Consider the following 20650-nt stretch of genomic DNA (forward strand, 5'->3'; position numbering starts at 1 on the left):
CGCCCGCCGCCCCAGCCACCGCCCGCCCCGGCCCATGCTGGCCCCGCGCGCCGCCCTCGGACCGTCGCGCGCCCGGCCCGGCACGGCTGCCCGCGGAACGCAGAGGGCGCTGCAGCCGCTGCGCACAGAGCTTTTATTTGCATGTTCCCGCCTCTACGCAGCGCTGATTGGTGAACTGTGGTGGCGGGGGTGAGGATTGGCTGAACTGCCTGTCACTGTGGTGAGCCCAGTCCCCGCGGCCGGGCTCGGCCTCACCCTGGCGGCTGCAGCAGTGGGCGGGGGGCTCGGGCCGAGCGGCGGCGGCGGGCCAGGGCGGCGAGGGGACCCCGCGGGGACCCCCGCCCCTCCTCCCCTCCTGCTGTGGGCACAGCAGCCGGCCGGCCTCGGCCTTCGGGAGCAGCGCGCAGGTGAGACCCGCCCGCCGGGGCAGGCGAGACCCAGAACCGCCCCCATCCCTGAGGCTTTGCCGGCGGCCAGGGGGGCCTCGGGGCTCCCGCTTCCTGGGGCCCCGCGTCACCTCAGGCGCCCCCTGGCGCCGCTCGCGACTGGGAAACCCCCCCCCCCCCCACGCCCGGCGGTCCCGCCTGCACCCTCCCCGAGCGCCCTCCCTCCCCCACGCCCGGCGGTCCCGCCTGCACCCTCCCCGAGAGCCCTCCCCCCCCCACGCCCGGCGGTCCCGCCTGCACCCTCCCCGAGACTCCTCCCTCCCCCACGCCCGGCGGTCCCGCCTGCACCCTCCCCGAGACCCCTCCCCCACGGCCGGCGGTCCCGCCTGCACCCTCCCCGAGGGCCCTCCCTCCCCCACGCCCGGCGGTCCCGCCTGCACCCTCCCCGAGAGCCCTCCCTCCCCCACGGCCGGCGGTCCCGCCTGCACCCTCCCCGAGAGCCCTCCCCCCCCCACGGCCGGCGGTCCCGCCTGCACCCTCCCCGAGAGCCCTCCCCCCCCCACGCCCGGCGGTCCCGCCTGCACCCTCCCCGAGACCCCTCCCCCCCCCACGCCCGGCGGTCCCGCCTGCACCCTCCCCGAGGGCCCTCCCTCCCCCACGCCCGGCGGTCCCGCCTGCACCCTCCCCGAGGGCCCTCCCCCCCCCACGGCCGGCGGTCCCGCCTGCACCCTCCCCGAGACCCCTCCCCCCCCCACGCCCGGCGGTCCCGCCTGCACCCTCCCCGAGACCCCTCCCCCCCCCACGCCCGGCGGTCCCGCCTGCACCCTCCCCGAGGGCCCTCCCTCCCCCACGCCCGGCGGTCCCGCCTGCACCCTCCCCGAGCGCCCTCCCTCCCCCACGCCCGGCGGTCCCGCCTGCACCCTCCCCGAGAGCCCTCCCCCACGGCCGGCGGTCCCGCCTGCACCCTCCCCGAGGGCCCTCCCTCCCCCACGCCCGGCGGTCCCGCCTGCACCCTCCCCGAGAGCCCTCCCCCCCCCCACGCCCGGCGGTCCCGCCTGCACCCTCCCCGAGACCCCTCCCCCCCCCCACGGCCGGCGGTCCCGCCTGCACCCTCCCCGAGAGCCCTCCCTCCCCCACGCCCGGCGGTCCCGCCTGCACCCTCCCCGAGAGCCCTCCCTCCCCCACGCCCGGCGGTCCCGCCTGCACCCTCCCCGAGACCCCTCCCCCCCCCACGCCCGGCGGTCCCGCCTGCACCCTCCCCGAGGGCCCTCCCTCCCCCACGCCCGGCGGTCCCGCCTGCACCCTCCCCGAGGGCCCTCCCTCCCCCACGCCCGGCGGTCCCGCCTGCACCCTCCCCGAGACCCCTCCCCCACGGCCGGCGGTCCCGCCTGCACCCTCCCCGAGAGCCCTCCCTCCCCCACGCCCGGCGGTCCCGCCTGCACCCTCCCCGAGAGCCCTCCCTCCCCCACGGCCGGCGGTCCCGCCTGCACCCTCCCCGAGACCCCTCCCCCCCCCACGCCCGGCGGTCCCGCCTGCACCCTCCCCGAGAGCCCTCCCTCCCCCACGCCCGGCGGTCCCGCCTGCACCCTCCCCGAGAGCCCTCCCCCACGGCCGGCGGTCCCGCCTGCACCCTCCCCGAGAGCCCTCCCTCCCCCACGGCCGGCGGTCCCGCCTGCACCCTCCCCGAGAGCCCTCCCCCACGCCCGGCGGTCCCGCCTGCACCCTCCCCGAGAGCCCTCCCTCCCCCACGCCCGGCGGTCCCGCCTGCACCCTCCCCGAGACCCCTCCCCCCCCCACGCCCGGCGGTCCCGCCTGCACCCTCCCCGAGAGCCCTCCCTCCCCCACGCCCGGCGGTCCCGCCTGCACCCTCCCCGAGAGCCCTCCCTCCCCCACGCCCGGCGGTCCCGCCTGCACCCTCCCCGAGAGCCCTCCCTCCCCCACGCCCGGCGGTCCCGCCTGCACCCTCCCCGAGGGCCCTCCCCCCCCCCACGACCGGCGGTCCCGCCTGCACCCTCCCCGAGACCCCTCCCCCCCCACGCCCGGCGGTCCCGCCTGCACCCTCCCCGAGAGCCCTCCCTCCCCCACGCCCGGCGGTCCCGCCTGCACCCTCCCCGAGAGCCCTCCCTCCCCCACGCCCGGCGGTCCCGCCTGCACCCTCCCCGAGAGCCCTCCCTCCCCCACGCCCGGCGGTCCCGCCTGCACCCTCCCCGAGGGCCCTCCCCCCCCCACGGCCGGCGGTCCCGCCTGCACCCTCCCCGAGACCCCTCCCCCCCCCACGCCCGGCGGTCCCGCCTGCACCCTCCCCGAGAGCCCTCCCTCCCCCACGCCCGGCGGTCCCGCCTGCACCCTCCCCGAGAGCCCTCCCTCCCCCACGCCCGGCGGTCCCGCCTGCACCCTCCCCGAGAGCCCTCCCTCCCCCACGCCCGGCGGTCCCGCCTGCACCCTCCCCGAGGGCCCTCCCCCCCCCACGGCCGGCGGTCCCGCCTGCACCCTCCCCGAGGGCCCTCCCCCCCCCCACGGCCGGCGGTCCCGCCTGCACCCTCCCCGAGAGCCCTCCCCCCCCCACGCCCGGCGGTCCCGCCTGCACCCTCCCCGAGACCCCTCCCTCCCCCACGGCCGGCGGTCCCGCCTGCACCCTCCCCGAGAGCCCTCCCTCCCCCACGCCCGGCGGTCCCCGCCTGCACCCTCCCCGAGAGCCCTCCCTCCCCCACGCCCGGCGGTCCCGCCTGCACCCTCCCCGAGAGCCCTCCCCCCCCCCACGCCCGGCGGTCCCGCCTGCACCCTCCCCGAGGGCCCTCCCTCCCCCACGCCCGGCGGTCCCGCCTGCACCCTCCCCGAGGGCCCTCCCTCCCCCACGCCCGGCGGTCCCGCCTGCACCCTCCCCGAGGGCCCTCCCCCCCCCACGCCCGGCGGTCCCGCCTGCACCCTCCCCGAGGGCCCTCCCTCCCCCACGGCCGGCGGTCCCACCTGCACCCTCCCCGAGAGCCCTCCCCCACGGCCGGCGGTCCCGCCTGCACCCTCCCCGAGAGCCCTCCCTCCCCCACGCCCGGCGGTCCCGCCTGCACCCTCCCCGAGAGCCCTCCCCCACGCCCTCCGAGACCGCTTCCGCCCCCTGCCCCCAGAACCTCCCTGCCCCACGCTTGCCAAGCCTCCTACACCCCATCCCTGCGACTCTTTCCTCGCCCCCCACGCTCCTGGGACTCCCTGCTCCTCACCGCTGAGACCCTTCCCCACACACCGCTGGGATCCCCCTGCTGCCTCCTATCCCTGAGACCACTCTCCACCCACGCGCGGGACCCTCCCCTGCTCCACCCAGACCACCTCCTGCCCCGCCAGGCTTGGGATGCCCCCCACCCGCCCATCCCTGAGGTCCCTCAGCCCCACGCCTGGGACTTGCTACCCACCTGCTGGAACTGCCTGCTCCCATCCCCCTTGTCACCTACCTCGGGACCCCTTCTTCCCCCTAGACCCCTCGCCAGAAATCCCCGGATGCGCCCCACCTTCTCCATTCCCGAGACCCCACACCACACACCCTTGGGACACACCCCCACAGCCTATTCCTGACACCCTCCCGTTCCTGTCACTTGCCCTCAGCCCTCCCAGCAGGTGGGTCCCGGGGATACCCCCTCATCTATGTTGCAAACTCCTCTCCAGGGTCTGGTGAGATCAGAACTGCCTCCCATCTCTATCACTCATTCTTCCCAGGATAGGCGAGACCCTGGAATGCTCTCCCTTGCTTATCTCTGTTACAAACACTCCCCTACCTCGGGGTATTCCTGAGGCACCTCTCCACTCCCACAGCTGCACACTCTCAGAAGGTGAGACCCTGGGACCACCCCCATCCCTATCACTTACCCCTGCTCTCTTGAAACAAGTGGTACCCAGGACTGCCCTGCTCATCCATGTTCCTGGCAGATCTTGCCACACATCCTTGGTACAATTGAGACCCTGGGACATCTTCACATAGCTGTCACAAATATGCTAGGATATCTCTGAAACACCCGCCAGGACAGGTGACACTTTGGGATACCCCCTCACTCCAGGTCAGGTGAGACCCAGAACTGCATCCACAATCTCTTTTGTGCATGTAATAGGTGAGGCCAATCCCTAAGATACCCCATTCCTGTTACTCACCTTCCCCCATCCCAAGACCAGGTGAGATCCAGAACCCCCCCCCCCCCCACACACACACAAGATCCTCCCTACCCTCATCCCTGTCACATCTAGCTGGGATAGCTGAGACTTTGCAGTCCTCCCACCTAGCCCATTCCTGCCTGTGTTTTTCACTCTCTTTCACACACAGTTCAGATGAGATCCCAGGAATCCTCTTCTCTGCCCTAACACTGAGATGCCCAGGCGCCCTCACCATTGCTGTCTCCTCCTTTCTCCAGGATTAGAGGGACCCAGGACACCTGCCTATTTCTGCCACTGGCACCTGGCATCCCCAGGACCTCCTAGCTCTAGGACACACACAGGGGATAGGTGAAACCACAGGCTTGCCCCTTGTAGAGACTTGAATCTCCTATCTCTGTGACACATCCCACAAAGCTAGGTATGTGAGACTGGGTCCCGTTGGGGAGTGTCCTGACTCCTTTCCCAGCTTTCTGCTTTCCCATTCCCCCAGGACAAGTTAGATCTTGGAAGAAACTCAGGAGCCACATTTTGAGGATGGTGAGATGGTGTACCCCCCTGGAACTAATGGGCCTTGGGATTCTCACACCCCCTCCCCTTGTACCTTGTCAGACCTGGGGACCCTCCCCCATCCAGTCTCTCCTCTCCTCTCCTCTCCACTCCCATTCCATGTGATAGGTGAGTCATAATCTCCCTACCTCATGGTTGATGTGTATTTGGTTGGGACTGGGCACCTCTGAGACTGGTAAGTCCCTTTCACTGTCTGTCCTTGGACAAGTGGAAGGAGAGGGGTGGTGGCTAGGTTTCCCCATTGTCAAGTGCCTGCCCTAGAGCAGTGGTTCTCAGCCAGGGGTCCGAGGCCCCCTGGGGGGCTGTGAGCAGGGCCAGCATTAGACTATCTGGGGCCCAGGGCAGAAAGCCGAAGCCCTGCTGCATGGGGTTGAAGCCCAGGCTATGAGCCATGCCACCCAGGACTGAAGCCGAAGTCTGAGCAATGTAGCTTCATGGGGGCCCCTGTGGCATGAGGCCCCAGGCAGTTGCCCTGCTTGCTACCCCCTACTGCTGGCCCTGGCTTTTATATGCAGAAAACCAGTTATTGTAGCACAGTGGGGTTTTGGAGTTTTTATAGCATGTTGGAGGGCCTCAGAAAGAAAAAAGTTGGGAACCCCTGCCCTAGAGCATGACTAGGGTAAATCAATTTGTTCATCATCACCATGTGTGTGTGTGGAGGGGGACTGTTGTTAATATTGACACTTTCCTCCTTTGCAAATACTTCTGCATTTTATGCAAAATAGAGAGATGAAAACTTGTCCAAGGTGTATATATTTCTCTTTCCATCGGGTAATTTTTTGTTCCTATCCGTTACAGTGCAAGTGTGTGGTATTCATATTATCACAGTTTCTTTGTTTATAGGATTCATGCACCCTCCCATCATCACCTCAGACACCCTGTAAGCAGCAATAATGTGAACAATCTATAGTATTGATGTCTCCTACTCTAGATTTGGTGCCCAGTCTAAGAGGCATTAACCAGCTCATTCAGTGAGACGGCCCTTCGTAGGGTGGGGGGTCAAAAGCCTTTACAGCTGTTCGGTTTTCTATGGTTGTAATATAAATAAACTCAAAATCTTTCCATTTTTTTCCTCCCCTTTAAGAAGTCTGTGAAGAGCCTTGTAGTATTTTAAGGTTTTGGCTAAATAGAAAGGAAGCCTTTGCATTTCATTGCCTCTTCTATGTGTTAGTAAGAAAGTAGATGGTGTATTAATTAAAATTTCTTTTGGACAGAGAGATTTGCAATATTGATAGTTGGCTTCTGTATAGTGCAGTGATAAATGCCTGAGAGATATGGACAATTAACTAGTACTGCTCATTCTCTGCACTGTTGTTTCAGAATATAGGAATGGAATTTCCAGCATTTTGATAATTTCATGAGGAGGGTGTGAGGAAGTCTTGGAAGTGGAGGTGCTCTTTGGGTTGTAAGATTCAAAGGATGTTGTGCTTTTTCAGGAAGACACATACAATGAGGGCTACCCTTGTAAACTGCAACCCTGCTGAGCAGGACATGGTGAGGGTAGGTGGAAGGCACAGACAGCTGTAGCAGAGGATGCTTTGTGAGATAATTTGGGAAACTAATCACATATTGTTTGGGATGACACTCTACAAATACAATTTAGAACTTTGTTTGACAGATATGTTCTGATTGCATTTTGTAAATGTGTCTTTTTTTTTGCTTCTGAGAATATGGATGACTAATGTTTTGGCATATAATGAAAAGGGTTACAGTTGAATTATGTAATTGAAGAACCCAAACATGCCTTTTGCATGTAGTTGTTGTCCTAGATAGACTAATATTCTATGATTCTATGATTCTAACTGAAACCAATGAAATGGAACAAATGCAGACTATTGCCTTATTAAAATTATTTTTTATTAACGCAGCTGTTTACTATAGAAAAACTTATTCTGTGTCCCAAAGAGATTACAATTGAAGATAACAATGTTTATTTGTATCTTGTCTAGCAGATGCTTAGTAATCAAAACTGGGCTTACTTTCATAATGAATATTGATTATGGGACTGGCAGTTATTTTTGGTGTGTGGAAAAGGGGTAACAAAAATAAGTGAGAGGGAATGATCTGTATAAAGTTTTTTCTTTGTTTGCAAAGTTTGTTCTTCTCGTGATGGGATCCGTTTGAAGAACAATTTAATAGGATATTGTCACCTGAATTATATTTTGTAAACAAACACATTTTATTTATCTGTGATAAACGTGTTTACTGTAGATTATGAACAGTGAAGATTCTAAAAATCCAGTTTACTTGTCACTATTTTATGTTTTTAGCTTACTTGTATTTCCCTACCTTGAGTAATATAAATCTATTAATTTAGTTTCACTTTTGTTTATAGTCAATTTCACTTTTAAGTTCTAGTTCTTAGTGCTAAAATGTTTGAATTCAAACTCTGTATGGGGAAATGTTGATTTGCTTAAAAACACTTATTGGATTTTTTTTAAAATGGAAACATTGTTATTGATCTTATATTTACCAAATGTAAGTTGCTTTAAATCAAATTAATCACAGTCCAGTTCATACATATAATTCTTCAGTACTAAAAGAATTCCGCCAAATTCTTAAACCTTACCACTTGAATGTAATTCGAATTATATTTTTCTGAGTTCTCCAACATTTTCCCCAAATAATATTAGTGTAATTGAACAGAATGAAGTGTTTTATTTTAGCCTAGCATTCTTTTTGGCCAGGCTGATCTATTTTTCAGGGAAGAGCAAGATTTTATGAGGATTTGTTCTGTAGAGGAGGCCCAACAAGGAGTAAAGTGTTAATAAAAGCCCCTGTTTTTGTGAACATTAATTAATATTAAACAATGAAATGTTGTCCAAGATTTTATATTATCGCTGATGACTCCTACCGAAATAAACACCATAAAACTACTTCAACAACTTCCCCTTATTCCCTTTCTCTTTAGTTGTGTAGTCTTTCATAGGGAGGAAATTCCGTCTTTGAAAGCCCTTTTTTTTTCCTCCTCAGTTAGTTGTCCATTTTTGGGAAAAAGAGAGTATTTAGATAGTGGGTTTTGTTGCTACTTTTGTGATTGAGGTATGATCCTTCTTGTGTGCATTTGTCTTGTTTTGTCTTAAAGAGAAAAGTGGGAAGGGAAAAGAATAGCAAAGACAGAAAATGTGGTTTCTTTCTGTTTGTCTTTCTCAATTTCAGACTAGTTGCTGGGGAACCAGAAGGCACAGCATATGATCTTATCAGCCACACTGAGACCTTGCAAACTTTTACCAGTGCCAGGCTGTTTCAGGCATTACTGTACTTTTACCTGCCTTTCTAGTCACAGGCTCATGGCAATGTTGCAAAAAGTAGAGTTGTTTTAGCTGGCTAAGCCAGACTCTTATATGACAGAAGACAAAAAAAGGAAGATAGGAAATAGGAGAAATAAGATAGGGAATGAAAAATGACAGTAGCAAAGGGCTAGTAGTAGGAACCTCAGGTTCACATTTTAGTTGAACCTGATGGAGGTGGTAATTATAGAATCACGGCTGGAATGGCTAAAATGTAGGGCTGAAAGGGACCTTGATGTCATCTACTCCATCACTTCATGCTAAATCAGGATCAAGTATACCTGGACCATCCCTGACAGGTGTTTGTCTAACCTATTCTTAAAATCTTCTCCAGTGATGGGGATTCCATAACCCCCTTGGTAACCTGTTCCAGTACTTTGCTATCCTTATAGAATCATAGCAATGTAGGACTGGAAGGGACCTTGATAGGTCATCTAGTCCAGCCCCATGGACTGAGAGGCAGGATTAAATATGATGTTAGACCATCCTTGACAGGTGTTTGTCTAATCTATTCTTAAAACCCACCAATATCCGATATTTCACAGCCTCCCTAGGTAATTTGTTCCAGTACTTAATACCCTTACAGTTAGAAAGGTGTTCCTTATGCCTAACCTAAATCTCCTTTGCTGCAATTTAAGCCCATTACTTCCTGTCCTGTCCTCAGTGGATAAGGAGAACAATTTATCATCATTCTCTTTATAACAACCTTTTACATACTTGAAGATTGTTATAATGACCACCCTCAGTCTTCTCTTCTCCAGATTAAACAAATCCATTTTTTCCATCTTTTCTTTTAGTTCATGTTTTCTGGACCTTAACTCATTTTTGTTACTCTCTCCTGGACTTTTTCCAGTTTGTCCACATCTTTCCTGAAGTGTGATGCCCAGAACTGGGCACAGTACTCTAGTTGAGGCTTTATCAGTGCTGAGTAGAGTGGAAGAATTACTTCTTGTGTCTTGCTTACAACATTCCTACTAGTACATCCCAGAATGATGTTCACTTTTTTTTTTTCAGCAATATTACATTGTTGACTCATATTTAGTTTGTGATCTGCTATAAGCCTCAAATCCTTTTCTGCAGTATTCCTTCTTGGCAGTCAGTTCCCATTTTGCCTATTTGTGCAATTTCTTATTCCTTCCTAAGTGGAGTACTTTGCATTTGTTCTTATTGAATTTCATCCTATTTAATTTAGGCCATTTCTCCAGTTTGTCAAGATCATTTTGAATTCTAATTCCTATTGTCAAAAGCGCTTACAACCTGACCAGCTTGGCATCATCCTTTAAACTTTATATTTGTACTGTCTATGCCATTATCCAAATAATTTATGAAGATATTGAATAAAATTGGACCAAGGACAGATCCCTGCCAGATCCCACTTGACATGCCCTTTCAGCTTGCCTGTGAACCAGTAATTACTATTCTCTGAATATGGTTTCCCGACTGATTGTTCACCCACCTTATAATAGGTTCACCTAGGCTATATTTTCCTAGTTTGCTTATGAGGTCATGTGAGACAGTATCAAAACCCTTACTAAGGTCAAGATATATCACATCTACTGCTTTTCCCCATCTACAAGACTCAGTACCCTGTCAAAGAAGGATATTGGGTTAGTTTGACATGATTTGTTCTTGACTAATTCATGTTGAATGTTACTTATCACCTTAATATTTTCTAGGTACTTACTGATTGATTGAATTATCTTTCTTGGTACTGCAGTTAAGATGACTGGTCTATAATTTCCTGGGTTGCCCTTACTACTCCTTTTTATAAATAGGTACTGTATTTGCTGTTTTCCAGACCTCTGGGATCTCTCCCATCCTCCATGAGTTTTCAGAGATAATTGCTAATAGCTCAGAGATCTCTTCAGAATATCCTTAGATATTCTAGGATGTATTACTCAGGCCCTGCTGACTTGAAGATACCCTTAGACAAGTTAGATATGTCTACACTGTAATTAGGCACCCGCGGCTGGCCAGCCCCAGCTGACTCATACTGAGGCTGCGGAGCCGTTTAATTGCTCTGTAGGCATTTGGGCTTGGGCTGTAGCCCGAGCTCTGTGACCCTGCCACCTCACAGGGTCATAAAGCCTGGCTCCAGCCTGAGCCCAAATGTCTGTACCACAGTTAAAGTGCCCCTAAGCTCAAGCCCCCTGAACCCGAGGCAGCTGTCACCAGCCAGCCACAGGTTTCTAATTGCAGTAGAGACCAACCCGAAGTAATTCTTTATTTGTTCTTTCCTTAATTCAGCCTCAGATCCTACCCCATATTACAAGGATGTTCACTATGTTAGTCATCCAATTACTGCTAATCTTTTCGGTGAAAATTGAAACAAAAATGGCATTTAATACTTTGGCCAATGCTGCATTTTTTGTTGTCTTTCCCTCCTCATTGTGTAATGGCCTACACTATCCTTGGTCTTCCTCTGGCTTCTAATGTACCTGTAAAATGTTTTCTTGTTACCCTTATCCCTAGGTAGTTTAATCTCATTTTGTTTCTTGGTTTTTCTAATTTTGTCCATACGTGTTTGTATTTTTGTGGGGTTTTTTGTTTGTTTGTTTTTTAATATTCATCATTTTTAACTTGAACTACTTTCCACTTTTTTTTTATGATTCTTGGGGCTGGGGAAGAGGGTTGGGGTGCAGGGGTGTGAGGGCTCCGACTGGGTTTTCCGGCAGGCCCCCAAGCCCACACCCCCAGCCGGAGCCCTCACACCCCTGCACCCCAACCCTCTGCCCCAGCCCTGAGCCCCCTCACACACCCCGAACCTCTCAGCCCCACCCCCACCACATTAATTTTGTTATGTGCGCCAATATGAAGGTTATGTGTCACACAACACCTCCGTATTGGTGCACATAACAAAAGTCATAACATGGATGGGAAAAATTAGAGGGAACACTGACCACCACCATTCCAGAACTTGGGGACAGTTATCCTTTTCTTCCAGGAGGAGTGCACACCAACATTGTGATTCTTCAGATACGTGAGAAGAACTGCTCTTCAGTACTGAGGCAGCATCAGTTCGTCACTGTACAGTAGCCTGGGGTACCATCCATGGGATACCCGTTGAGTCCAGTATTGATGACACAGAGATGTTTAAATATTGGACATTTTCAGGGCTGCTACTTGTTCTTCCATACATATTTGTACCAAATATGCTGTTACAGTGGCATCTCAGTCAGATCCAAACTTTGTGAAGGCAGTCCTGCAGTCATTATTTAAATAGACTCCAAGACCCACCTTCTACGCGTACTGCATGTGTTATATTAGTGGAATATATGTCTGCAACCACTCAAAGAAGAAAACATTGTTACTTACTTGTTCTGTGACAGTTGTTCTTCAAGATAAAGGTGCAGATGCGTATTCCACAATCCACTTTACATTCCTTCTGCATTAGAGTCTCTGCTTTTGACATTCGGTACAAAGGAATAGAGGGGAGTTGGGATGGTGCTGCTTCTTAAATAGTTAGGTGAAGGGCTAATGGGCACAGCGTGTGAGCACCGCCCCATGGGTACTGCTAGGCAAAGTACTGTGGCTTTGGCGCGCTGGGTGTGAACTTGGAGGGTTGTTGGGTATGGGTGGGAAAAGTATGGAACAGGTTTTTTTGGTGGGAGGGGAGGAATTGTTAGGGAGCTTCCCCCATGCAGACCCTGGCTGACCCCTAGCCTCTCCCATTCAGTCAGGCACAACTGCCATGTCCTCATGTGTCCCTGTACCCCCATGTGTCCTTGCACCCTCTCCCCACACTCAGACACTCACTCACCCCATCCCCATGTGGCCCTGCACCTCCTCCCTGTCCCTATATGGTGCTGTACCCCGTTCCCATGTGTGTCTGTGTCCCCACTCAGCCACCCTCTATCCCTATGTAGCGCTGCACTCCCTCCCCAATCACCATGTGGCCCTGTACCTCCCTTCCCTCTGCGGTCCCATTCAGCCCCTGCCCCAGTCTATACTCCCCCACTAACCTGTAGGAGCCCCTGTCTGACCCCCAGCACCCTATGCTGTCTGTCTCCCCACAGCCCCTATCTCCTGACCTGGCCTGATAGGTCCTGTGAGCAAGGTAGTCTCTTTCTCTTCCCTCGCTGGCTGGGAGCTGCTGCTTTGTTCTATCGCCACAGCACTCTCTGATGGGAAAAAGGTGGAACTGAAGCAACATTTCGGCAGAAGGTTTTTTCTGCGCAAAATTTTTAAAATATGCATGGTTCATTAATTATGTGCTTGCACAGTAGCACAGAATTCCCCCAGGAGTAATACGAATTTATTTCTTGTGCTGTTTGTTTTTCGTATTTCATTTCAGTTTGCCCACTAACTAAAGATGAAAGTTGTTTTTTCATTTACTGGTTCTCTTCCACTAGCACAATATTACAATATTTGTTTTGCAAACAGTGCAGAAAATGTTTAAATCTAATTTTTTTTTCAATTGAAAATAGGAAAAAATATGAAAACATTAATTTGAATGTTGGGTTTAATAAAACTTTTTAAAACAAGCATATTTTGAACCTCAGATATGTGATATGTTGAAAAATTATTAAAATATATAAAAAAGCATGCAATCATGAGAACAAAACTTGGACACTAAAATCTTTCACTAATGGTGGTGGTGGAGGAGTAGTCAGTAATCACAGTTTGACTTTAAAGCTTTTTCAAGATGCTTTTCAGTGTTCTAGCATGTGGGCCTTGATCTTGCAAACACTTATGCACATGCACAACTCTACTACTGTGAGAAGTCACCCGTTTCAGTGGGGTTAGTCGCAGTAGCAAAATAAATCGTGTGTCAAAGTTTGCAGGATCAGGGCTTAAGGCAGCGACTGTTATAGTTTCCATTAAAAAAACCTGTATTAACATACTCTAAAACTTGTGAAATTTCATTAACATCGAGTGTTGCACTGAATATTTTATTTTGTGTTATTTTATCGTTGTGGACTTTCACACTTGTGTTAACGTTCTTGGTAATCTTATACTCATGTCTTGAAAAACCTGCCCAGCATCTAGTAGCGAAAAATTAAGCCAATTAGCCAGGGTCCAAATTATTGCCATTTTGTAACTTAAAGGGCTCAGTCAGTTGTTCACTCTAATCAGTTGTGGCAATTTTCAGTGACCTTTTTATTTAATAAATTATTTTGCACTGGCCTTTGGCTAGTAGTTTTAGTTCTCTGGCTATTGTCTAGCAAAATTTCTAGAGTGTATGTATGAGAGGGTAGTTGAGTGAATGTGCAGGAGAAATTAATAGGATAAATTAGTAAAAAGAATGATACTGTGAGATTTTGGAAGATAAATGTGAGAAGGAAAGAGAAAATACAGGCGAGAAGGTAGAGAACTCAATGTAGACAAAGATATAAAGGTGCAAAGGTATGACGGATCTGGGGATCATAGTGGATCATAAACTAAATATGAGTGAACAGTGTAACACTATTGCAAAAAAAAGCAAATATCATTTTGGGATGTATTAGCAGGAGTGTTGTAAGCAAGACGTGAGAAGTTATTCTTTCTTTCTACTCCACACTGATTAGGTCTTAACGGGAGTATTGTGTCCAGTTCTGAGCACCACATTTCAGGAAAGATGTGGACAAACTGGAGAAAGTCCAGAGAAGAACAACAAAAATGATAAAAGGTCTAGAAAATATGACCTATGAGGGAAGATTGAAAAAATTGGGTTTGTTTAGTCTGGAGAAGAGAAGATGAGAGGGGACATAACAGTTTTCAAATATGTAAAAGGTTGTTACAAGTAGGAGGAAGAAAAATTGTTCTCCTTAAACTCTGAGGTTATGATAAGAAGAGTGGGCTTAAATTTTAGCAAGGGTGGTTTAGTTGGGATATTAGGAAAAACTTCCTAACTGTCAGGATAGTTAAGCACTGGAATAAATTGCCTAAGGAGGTTATGGAATTTCCATCACTGAAGATTTTTAAAAGCAGGTTAGACAAATACCTGACAAAGATAGTTTAGATAATACTTAGTCCTGCCATGAGTGCAGGGGACTGGACTAGATGACTTCTCGAGATTCCTTTCAGTCCTATGAGTCTATGATTCTATAAGGAGGAAAAGAGGAAAATGTCCTGGAAAAAAATTTAGGAAGAGATCCACCACAAGCTATTATAGCAAAGAAGGAACAAGTGGAATGAAGCCAGGAAAGGAAAGGAAGTAAAATAAAAGCAAGAAGATGTAGAAAGCTACACTTTTTAAAAAGTCTTACTAAATAAAATGTGTCACAAATGAACTATGAGAATGTCTTGTCTAGGCTGTCAGCTGTACTGTAGTGCTTATATAGTGGGAGAGAAGAGAAAAAGTAGCTGGAACCACCATCTTTTAGAACTGAGTAAAACTTTGAATTTCCATTCTGTGGGAAATTCCAACACTTTAATGTTTGTTTTTGTCCCAAAATGGGTCAAAAGGTGAAATTTTTCACAAAATGGGAATTCAAAAAAATTTCAATTCAGAAATGTTGAAACTTTTTTTTTGACATTTTTGATAGAAATGAAATATTTCTGCATTCCTGAAATCTAAATTGTTTTGTTGACCTGAAACTCTTCCTTTAGAGACAGATGATCATTAAACTGCATTCCTCTTGCCTTATGGGAGTTGTAGTTTGGGACCCCATTGTCTCCTATGCACTGGGCTCCCTGGAGGACTACATCTCCCACAATGCAATGCAGTGCCAACTGACTTAGTTGTTTCGTTCCTCAGTGGAGTCAAGTGACTCTGGATGCATCCAGGGAGATGTAGTCCAGCCAAGGAACCTGAAGGGCCTTTAGTTTCCTCTACAGACGAGGCTTCCTGGCAGGAATACATTTTCCATGATACATCTTAAGGGCCAGATTCATCGGTATACTTCAGCTGCTTTTTGTTGCTCTGTGATGCTGTAAACTGAGTTTAATTGTCCAGTGTGCCCTGGCTCCTTTGTGCTCCTCTAGTGTACTGGTAAAATTGCCCTTAAAAGATGAATTTTTTAAAAAAAGATTTAAGGTTGATACTGCATATTATCAGTTCTTGAGAAATATTGCATAGTAGCTTTCTCTGTGGGTTTCTGGTTTAGTGTTCATGTATACAGCTTTTAATAATTGTGTTTAAAAAAAAAAAAGGAAATTTCCAGACCAAAAACTATGCTAACATAAGGGTAAGTTTTAGAATACTTATTAGCAACAATAAGGTAAAAACATAACAGGGATATTTTAATTATTACAGAACTGAACATTTGAAATTAAGGAAATTCAGATATGTTAAGGTAAGAAATGCACAATTAAAGCACCCAAAGAACCTTAACTTGGCCAGGCCCCATGGGGCTGGGGAAGAAGCGCCAACCTGTCCCTCTCCACCCCTAGCTCTGGTCCCTTCCCACCCCCAGCCATGTCCTTGGCTCCCAGCCTTGCGCCTGTCCCCAGCTTCAGCGTGGCTCTGCACCAGCCCCCAGCCTTGGCTGCTAGCTGTGGCTCCGTTCTTGGGCCAGGGCCGAGGCTGGGGGCAAGGCTGGGAGTAGAACTGCACCTGGCCACGGGCCCGGCTGCTGGTCCCCACTGCAGCCTGGCTGTGGCTCCACTCCCACCCCAACTACAGCCCCGCTCCTGGACCCAGACCCACCCCCAGCTGTGGCCCCAGCACTCCTGTCCGCATCCCCCTTTTCCCCCCAGAGCTGCGGCCCTGCTTCTAGCCCCGGCTCGGAGGGGTGCGGGGGTGTGGACAGGAGTAAGGGGGAGTGTGACCCTTCAAAGTTTGGGGACCACTGGGTTAGAGGAGAGCCAGGGTGGATAAAAATCAATGATTTTAAAAAAAATAAATAAAAAAAATCAGATTTTTTAAATTTAAATTGGATTTTTTTGATTAAAATGCTTTTTGAGGAAAAAACCATCTAAAGATAGTTTTAATTAAAATACATTATAGCTCAAAGATATCTCATTAGAGATTATAAATTCGAATTGTATAGTATGAGACAATATATTCATGTAATCTTTAAGAAAAGCTTTGTAAATGAGTTCCAATAGTTCATGGGTTAGGGACCCAATCTTATGGGGTTCCAGAGGCTTCCGTATAGATTATTTAGGTTAATCTTTCTATCTACCCAATGGGACTCAGTGCTCAGTCTAGAAGATACCATCAGAGATGCTTAGTTTTGCAGTTCTCAAACTGTGGATTTGTCTCTCCAGAGGTAACATGCTTGTTAACAGGAAAAATGTTTTTAAATAAATAAATAATATATAGAGGTGAGAAATAACAGACCCCAACCCTGTTGTCCCTCTGCAAATTTGTGTTCACAGAGTCAATCCCTTACCTCTCTCTAAAAGTGCAAAGTTTCAAAAAGTTCAACAAACAGAAGATAGTTACGGGTGGAATAGATCTGGACAAGGAGAAGAAGTCTGGAGATAAATGTGAGAAGCGAGGAACATATGCTTGTTTTGTTAAAATATTATATGTTTGCTGTTGAAGAAAAAAATCCAGAATACTTAACGTTGTTGTTTTAGTTAAAACAATTTAAATATCTGTCTGGTGATGTACTCATCCTAATACAGCATGGCAAGAACATCCTGCAAATATTAATGATTAACCTGTTGAACTGGAGATAGTTCACCTCCCAATGACTTCATAAATATCTGCTTCAATTACCTTTGGTAAATGAAATAACCAAACAATCATTCATTTTCTGATATAGCTGTAAAACTAATCTGAAAAGTTTTCAAAATAAATCACTGTTTAAAAATGTATATTGTGTACCTTCTAAAAATGAAACCTACATCTATCTCTGAGTTGTGAAGAATATGTATTAAGGTTATAACAACCAACAAGAATGCACTTTATGTAGAAAACCATGATTAAATCGAGTTTTCCTGACTAGTGATTTAAATGAATTTGATTTAAATCAAATCCATGCTGAGGAGAGCAGACATGAAACTTCTGTCTGAGAAGGGAAAGAAGAGTTGTGGGAAGCAAAGAGGGAAGGCAAGGCATGCTGAGGGGAGGAGGAAGCTCATGTGTTTTGTCAATATATTCTTTGAAGAAATCAGCAAGGTCCTCTGTGTGGAGGGTTTAAGGAATAGTCAAAGGTGGTGAAAAAGGCAGCTGGGATTGAGGACGTGAGATTCAATTAAGTTGTTTCTTTACTACTTTTACTTATTTTAAGTTATCAGTGCTGAGTGGCTCTTTTTTCCCCCCTATATGCCCCATATATCTCTTTTAGGTTTGCTGTGGTGTTAACTTTCGTTAACACACACCTCTGTAGTTTAAATAAGGCTTATCACATGACATTGTTCAAATTTAGAGACCTCTTTAATTACATTGTGTGTACTTGGAAAATACTTATATTATGTGTATTACTCTGAAGTTGCTTCCTTGGTAGTGTTGAATGATGCTCTGGATAGTGGAATTCTCTCTCCTGGACTGGTGTAGATGGTCATTATACTCCATAGTGCTTTTCTCTTCTTTATTTCCAGTTTATTTGTTTTATGGTGTTGGTTTTCCTATGTCTGCAAGACTTGTCTTCTTGTGGGAATCCATGGTTGTTTCCCACCACAAGTCCATGCAGAAGGGCCTCTGTGGTGCTAAAAGGAGGCGCAGAGGAATATGGTATGAAGATAAGAGCGGGAAGCAAACTGGTTGATGCCTGTGGCACTGTCCCCTGCTCAGCTTGATGCATGGAAATACAGGTACATTAATGCATCCTGCATCCCGTCTGTGACTGCTTAGTAGTAACTCATCCTGGAACTATACTGCCATGGTATGTGAGGATGAACAACTCCTGCCTGTCTGTTTGGGGTCCCATTCCCTTCAGTGATCCACAGGGTTGTGCAGCTTTGTTCCTACAAGATCTGTAGCATCCCAAACTCCTATCACTTGAGAAAATGTTGAGAAGGAAACTCTGAGGGGAACCTTACAGAGCTTTTCCTGCCTGTGGATTTCTTTGACACCCTCCCACAACCTGCCCGTATGTGAGACGAATCCTCTGTTTAGAGTTCCCCCTCTCTCCACCTTGGAGTCTGTTACATTAAGCTGGCTGAGCTAGGTCAACCAAAGGAAGAGGCAGAAACATTTTCCCAGCCCTCAAACCAATCTGAGGCAGAGTTCTTGTTCTGTTAATCTCTTACCTTTGTTCCCTGCTCTCCCTCTTACTGAATTCCACATTTTAATGTATTGATCAAAAGGCCATGGGCTTTAATACTTGTTTCAATGTAGATATTGTGAAAATAAAATTTTGTTGTGGCTGGAAATAATATATTTCCTTCCTTACAGTTTACCCTGGCTGTTGAATAGTGTAGTCTTCAATATGGTATAAAATAATACTCGAGTCTTATGTTGCACAGAGTGAAAAAGATAGCAACCATAGCAATAAACCAGCAAAGTGAAACAACACAGTTAGGATTTCCAACTTTAGCCTTCATGTTTAAATCAGGTTTCAAAAGAAGTGATGTGCCTCAGTCAGAAGTTCAGGCTTCTAGGTTTCAGTACACCAATCATTGCAGAAAGAGCACTCTTCTAATTCCCTTTTTTCAGTAACTTCTCATTTACCCAAAATTCAGCTAGTTAGCTTCATATGTCTAAGCATTCTAGTTATAGAATAGAGCAGAGGACCAAGAAGAGATTCAGGGTTCAAGTCCTCACTTGAAATAAGTATTTTCACGCTGAATCTCAGGCAAAACAACTAGACCTCCTCCTGACTCATTCAAACATGAGTTCATATTTAACCTCATTCTATTAAATAACTTTTTAAAAATGTAAATTATTACATCTCTCCTGGCTTTGTTTCATCTTCCTGGCCTTGCTTCATTTCTTTCTTTTCTTATACTAAATCTCTTTCTGCCTGCCTGCCTGCCTGCCTGCCTTATCACTCTCTGTTTTCCCCTACATTGTGATATTTGCCTCCTCCCCCATATTTTCTCTCTTCTTTCTTCTCTTCCACACTTCACCTCATTTCAGTAAAATTCTTCTTTTTCTAATTTATCCCACCCATCCAACCACCCAAACATATCATGAAACATAGGGCTTGGACATTTTACCAGACATCTAATAGAATTGAACCTACTAGCCAAAGACCAAAACAAAATGGGGATGGAGGAGGACTCATCTGGCAATACCTTAAACCTTTAACTTCTGTAAGGGGAAAGGTTCATGGTGTTTTTAATAAGGTGCTCTCCCTGTAGCAACTTTGGTGACCTCATCTTTTCTATCGTCCTCTGCCTAAAAGGAGTCTGATAAATTTGAAGCATCCTTAATCTTTAGCAGCTGGAAGGAGGAGTTTTCTGTTTCTCCCATGTCTCCTCCCAGAGCCTCCTGGATGTAGCAGTGTTAGCGATGGGTGTCTTCCACTTTATATCCTCAATCCCAGCATCCTGGCTGCTGTGAGAGATGTGTCTCTGTTACTTTATTCCCCCTTCCCTCCTGCCCCCTGCCTTTATTGAGTCCTCTGCATCAGTGCCTGACACTGTAGATGCTCTTAGCCTTTCCAGCTAGCAGGAATAGAGCAATATTGACCTGGTTCTTGTCAGTTTAACTTCTGGACACAAGTTCTGAATGGCAAGAATGAAAACTGGCAAGAGAGGGGTCAGTTTGGATTCTGTGGCACCTAGGAAAAGCTCTTAAGCAAGAGTAGAGGCACTGGAATTGTCCACAAGTTTAGGAGAATGCCCTGTATCAGTTTACCTCCCAAATGTGCAAGGAGTGTTTCTGCATAACCATATAGACTAGAAATCTAAAATTTTTGTAAGACTTACATTCTGCAGAAGCTGATGATACCCACTCATCCACTAGTTTGTGGTAAAGTATTTTTCTAGCCCTACTAACATTAGTTCAGAAGTAAAGTTTTCATAGAGAGAACAGTCGTCTTTTTTATTTTTATTTAGTTATTTTGCTTCCCTTCCCAGACACACAGTTCCTTTTCCAAAGGAAGATAAAGTTGTGTGGCATATCCTTCTGTGGGAAGGGAATGAACAAAATTTAGCTTGAAGGGACAGTATCAACTTAAATCACACTTCTGTCTGAAAATGTACATATTGTTATAGGTAACATCTAAAATTACTGCAACTGAAAGAGACAGAATAAAATGTTTTTTCTCTATTTTCAATTTTTCATTTTTTTTTACCCCTCTGTGCATATAGTTATCTATTATCTCACACATACAGAGGAGAAAGAGAAACATTTTAAAAATAGAAGTAAATGATTGTAAATCCACAAAAATTGGTAGGGAGACTCAATGGCAGATGTAGTATCTGAAGTTACTTTCAACGCCTTGTTTGAAGTCGACTAGAGCTGTTCAAAACTCAGTTTCAGTTTCCTGGGAAATTCTGACATTTTGAAAT

General features: G+C 48.5%; 1 protein-coding gene across 11 annotated transcripts in view; it reads left to right on the plus strand.

Annotated features, from left to right (window-relative positions):
* Positions 1–229: 229 nt before the first annotated feature.
* RALGPS1 (Ral GEF with PH domain and SH3 binding motif 1) overlaps positions 230–20650 on the plus strand; it is a 400445-nt gene continuing 380024 nt past the window's right edge. For 7 of the 11 annotated variants that reach the window (XR_012155323.2, XM_073315014.2, XM_073315020.2 and 4 more), the window contains exon 1: positions 230–407. The gene's annotated coding sequence lies outside the window, so the exon portion shown is untranslated. Of the gene's footprint in view, positions 408–3786; positions 4205–4777; positions 4939–15554; positions 15595–16621; positions 16733–20650 lie in introns of those variants that run through there. The other 4 variants (XM_073315015.2, XM_073315016.2, XM_078849159.1 and 1 more) reach the window with 4 other exon arrangements.

The sequence above is a fragment of the Lepidochelys kempii genome, chromosome 16 (genome assembly GCF_965140285.1).
Source record: "Lepidochelys kempii isolate rLepKem1 chromosome 16, rLepKem1.hap1, whole genome shotgun sequence".
Lineage (NCBI taxonomy): Eukaryota > Metazoa > Chordata > Testudines > Cheloniidae > Lepidochelys > Lepidochelys kempii.